This window comes from Tetrao urogallus, assembly GCF_951394365.1.
Source record: "Tetrao urogallus genome assembly, chromosome: 20".
Taxonomy (NCBI): Eukaryota; Metazoa; Chordata; class Aves; order Galliformes; family Phasianidae; genus Tetrao; species Tetrao urogallus.
In genome coordinates this window covers 5,235,910-5,240,732 of record NC_136833.1, presented here as the reverse complement: position 1 = coordinate 5,240,732, position 4,823 = coordinate 5,235,910, and positions in this window count along the sequence as shown.

Below are 4,823 nucleotides of genomic sequence, written 5' to 3'. Positions count from 1 at the left end.
CTGGCCATGAGCTTGAGCACAAAGAGGCTCCCGCACCACTGTGGTTTCAAAACCAAACCTGTGCTGTGCCGAGAGTCCTGAAAAAACACAGGAAGAAAAAATGGGGTCCTGTGCTGGGCCCCACAGGAAGGATCCCATCCTGGCAGCAGATTTTCCCCATTCACAGTGGCTAAAGATCAGCTCCTGGTGCTACCAGAAAGCTATTGGGGGAGGGAAGGGGGGAAACCATTTTTTGTTGTCAGTTCCCCACATCCTGAGCACATTTGGAAGCAGCACAGCCCCCAGGCCAAGGTCACGAACAGTGCATGGCAAACACGGGCAGAACAGCAAACACGGCCATGTCCCACATAGGCTCTGTCAATCATTTATTCCCCCAACAGCCTTTTCAGACACAAAGCAGCACCCGGTGCAGTGGGACATCCCTGGGGAAAGGAGAGGGGCACCCATAGGGAGCTGTGGGGCTGGGGGGCTGTAACACACACTGCTCTCCTCCTGCTCCTGCAGATGAATAAGTGCATATATATATGTGTGTACACACACTGCTATGTGTGTATATAACATATAGGTACACATGTATGATTATATGCTTACACATGCACAGCTATATTGGAATATTGTAGGCACTTCAGTGCACTTTAAATGCACACATTTAGGCAGATATATAAACCTGTTAATTTGAACATAGGATGTAACAAGTATTTTGATATTTCAATATGTATAAATGCATTTATATAACTAAATATCCACATAACAATATGCACAACATTTGAGCATATACATATGGGATGTGGGGCACTCAGGGCTCCCCAGCCCACAGTTGGCCACTCCAGCACCAAGACACAACTGACTGAATGGTACCAGCACTCCGAAACCCAACCCCCAACACGTGGCTCACCAAAGCTGTGTGCTCTATGTACAGACATATTACATACCCACACGTGCTCCATGCTCACACCCTGCACATCCCCTCGGCTGAGCGTCCTCACTCACCACGCTGCTGAGTTTCACCTTTTTCCACTCAAATTCCGGATCCCATTAGCAGCAGCAGCAGCAGCCCCCAGGCCCCTGCCCTTCAATGTCAGCACAGAGGGTGGGTGCCGAGCCCTACAAGGGCTGGGATCTCTCCATAGGGCAGCACCCAGCCTTTGGGTGCTCAGCACTGCTCCTCCCCACCCACTTTTATAGCAGCCCGATGGCTCCCATTGGCTCCAGGCACAGTTATTATAGTGACTGCTATGACCCATTTAAATGGTGTTAAATAATTTCTCAGTTCGTTGTCCTGTGGAGAGGAGTTACACATTGGCACATTTTAATGATTAACTCCTGGGCTGTGCTGAGGCACCAGCAAAGAGCTCAGCACTCACGACTGCCCTCCCTGCACCCGCTGCCACTGGGGCTCTGCATTTCCTATTGCTCCCCATGGGTGCCACCAGCTCAATTCTCCTTACAGGGAGCACTCCAGCTCCCAGTGCCACAGAGAAAGGTGGGGAAAGGGGATGGGAAAAGCCCCAAAAGCAGAGAACAAGCAGGAAGACGCTTCAGCAGTGGGATATTTTGGGGCTGGGTTGGTCTATGGAACCACTCTGGGCTCTTCAAAGCACCCACAGCCACAGAACACAGGGTGGGGTGTTGGGATTGGCTTGGTCTGCGGGTCCCCCAGTGTCACTGTGTGTGGGACGGGGCCCACAGGTGTTTGTGTTGGCAGCAGGAAGGGACAGATTGATAGGAGGAAGCGGTCGAAATCCCTTTGGGTTTCTATGCTTCCTTCTCCTTTCCTTCACCTCCACAGCTTTGTGCCAAAGGGGCTTTAACTGCTGCGTTCCACCGAGGTTTCTAAGGAAATCGGTGAACAATGCAAATGGGGGAAAAGAACCTTTTTGGATGAATTTGAATGGAACAAACAAACAAACACACAAACCACAAAAACAACCACCATGCCTTACAAGGAGAGGAGCCGACTGATGTTCCCTGCCAGTCTGGACCCCCCGGGTGACATGCAGGCAAATCCAATACTCGGGGCTGCTCCCAGCCCAGACCCCCCCCCAGCACAGGCTGATCAATGCCTGGGGACAGCAAAGTGTCACCTTTTGTTTGAGGACAGCACTGCATGGCTCCAGACAAAACTTTGGGAGAAAACTGACCAAGCTGAGGAAACAGCACCCGAGCTGAGCTTTAATTCTATCTCTTTTAAGAAGAAAAAGCCCAGACCAACTGAGGACCAACACACCACCCACCGCTGTTCCCAGGGTCTGGTAGTGGAGGAAGGTTTTGGCCCCAGGACCCCTCCATCAGCAGATGGTTTGGGTGTTGTTTTGTGTTTTTTTAATAAATGAATAATGAAATTTTTTGCCTGGCCCTATAGAGGAGAAGCACCAGATTTTCTTCAGCAGCTCTGTGGGGCTCACACCACGCAGTGGGGAGTGGGGGGAAGACTGCCCTTCAAGGAGGGTAAAGCATGGGATTTGCAGCAGAGCAGCAGCAATGCCCTCAGCACGTACACTGCCCAGCTGGGAGCAGCCTGGTCCTCTGCTCAAGGAAGAGCAAAAATCCCAAATAAAAGCAGAATGCCTGCCCCATCCTCCCTTCAGATGCTCTCTCACCCCATTGGGCTGGTTTATTTTAACCACCTTCAAACGTCACTGGCATCTCTGCTACCCAATAGGTGACTTTTCAAAAACACAAGCTAATAAAACAAAGATCATCAATGCACAAAGAAATTAATTTAAGCTCCACGCACTGGGACACTCACTCATGGCATGTAAAGGTCCTCAGGGTTTAATAAATGTTTCCTAAGCGTTCTCTCCGTTTTAGTTGTGCCTTGGCCAAGGCTCGGATTTTTCAGCGTAAGCATTTCTTCTTGCTCAATAAAACCCTTGCAGTGGGATCACTCACTGTGGGAACACAAAATATTTTCTCCGTCAGCGCCTGCGGTGGTTCCAGCCCTGACCCAGCTGGATAAATCCCAATTGTGCCCCGATCTCTACAGGGCTCATACTGGGAGCCCTCCTCAGGGCAGGACCAGAGCATCGCTTGTGCTCTGTAAGGGTGTGTTGGGCCTCTCAGAGAACTCCCTGGGCCCCTCCAGGGTGTGGGGGTTGGATGGATCTAAGCTGCTGTTGAAAGATTTTGATGAGCTGTAGCATCCCACAGACAGGCAGCTCCCTGCCTGCCTTGACCCCAAATCCCTTCCCAAAGGGATCCAGGGAAGGACAAGAGAGCTGTGAAGGGTATGGAACATGATGAGGGGAGGCTGAGGGACCTGGGATGGTTCAGTCTGGAGAAAAGGAGGCCTGGGGAGACTTCACTGCTCTCTACAATGATCTGAAAGGAGGTTGTGGCAAGATGGGGGTTGGCCTCTACTCCCAACAGCAATAGGACAAGAGGGGATGGTCAGTTTTGTGCCAGGGGAGGTTCAGGTCAAATATGAGAAAGAACTTCTCAAAAGGAGTGGTAAATTGTTGGTACAGCAGCCCATGGAGTGGGGGAGTCCCCGCCCCTGGAGGTGTTCCAGAACCATGGAGATGTGGCACTGAAGGATGTGGTCAATGGGCATGGTAGGGTGGGACTTAGTTACTGATTTTCCAACCTTAACAACTCTGTGATTCTATGAACTCAGTCCCTGACAGTTTTGGGATGCACCACTTTTGTCTCCTATTGGCTCTGTGAGCTGTGGGCTCTGGGCAGGTTCCTAAAAGAGCAGAGGGAACAAGTTAGAGTGGGGTGCCCATTCTCTCTCCCAGTCCCTGGAGCTCTGCCCTGCTCTCCCCATGTGCCCCTTCCCCCATATCCCCAGCATCACCTCAACCACAGCACACACCTGGGGACCCAAGCTGGGCCCTGTGCTCCCTGTGTGTAGGTCGATGCTCAGGTGGATCAGTGACACTGAGGTCAAGCAGAGCAATGTCCATGTCTGCCAGTCTGGGACCTGTGTCATTCAGGTTCCCCGCACCAACATGACCCTGTTACTGCCACTAAACAAATTTAACTGCTCTTTCCCCTGCTGAAGGGGGCATGGGCAGGGCTGGGCAGCCCCATACTCAGACTTGATTTTGCGCCCAAACCGAGAGCACAGATGTTCTCATTAGAAAATAATCTCATCACACAGTTCAGCTCCATGTTATCTCAGAGACAAGGGACGTGCAGCGTACACAGGACGTGCCTTTATGGTAGGGTAATTCTCAGAAACGTGAGGCTGTGAAGCCTGGCACTGCTCTGTCTGTGAAGTCCGTAACTCGGCTGCCTGTAAGGAGGGAGCACCTCAGATACATGAGCACATGGCCACACTGGGATGGCTGAGGGAAGGGCACAGCCTTGAGGCTGGTGCAAGAGATTTGCTCGTCTATCAGGATGTACAAAAACCACAACAGAACAGGACTGCCACATCACCAACAGAGAAGGCTTCCAAGCCTTGAGTTTATAAAGAGAGAAACCGAGGCAGATGAAAATCCATGTACTTTGAAGGATCAAAGCAGGAGGATTCTGACAGCTTTCTCCCTTTCTCCTGGAGAAGCGCACGGAGCAGAGCACTGCTGCACCCAGAGCTGTCCATCAGCCAACACTCAAATGCTGAGTACAGAACAAACACGTGGAACACACAAGAAACGAGCAGTCTGAAAAAGAACATGTGCTTCAATATTCAGAAAATAGAGCGCAATCTGTACTTCTGTTCCCAAAATTACCAACTGAACCGCTAAGTCTACTTACATTTTCACGTACACTGGACACATCACTGCGCTGCTCTTTCCACACTGTCATGCCTCCGAGAGAACTAACAGATCACACTGATGGCGTTGGGAAACTCATTAGTTATGAAAACAGAAAGC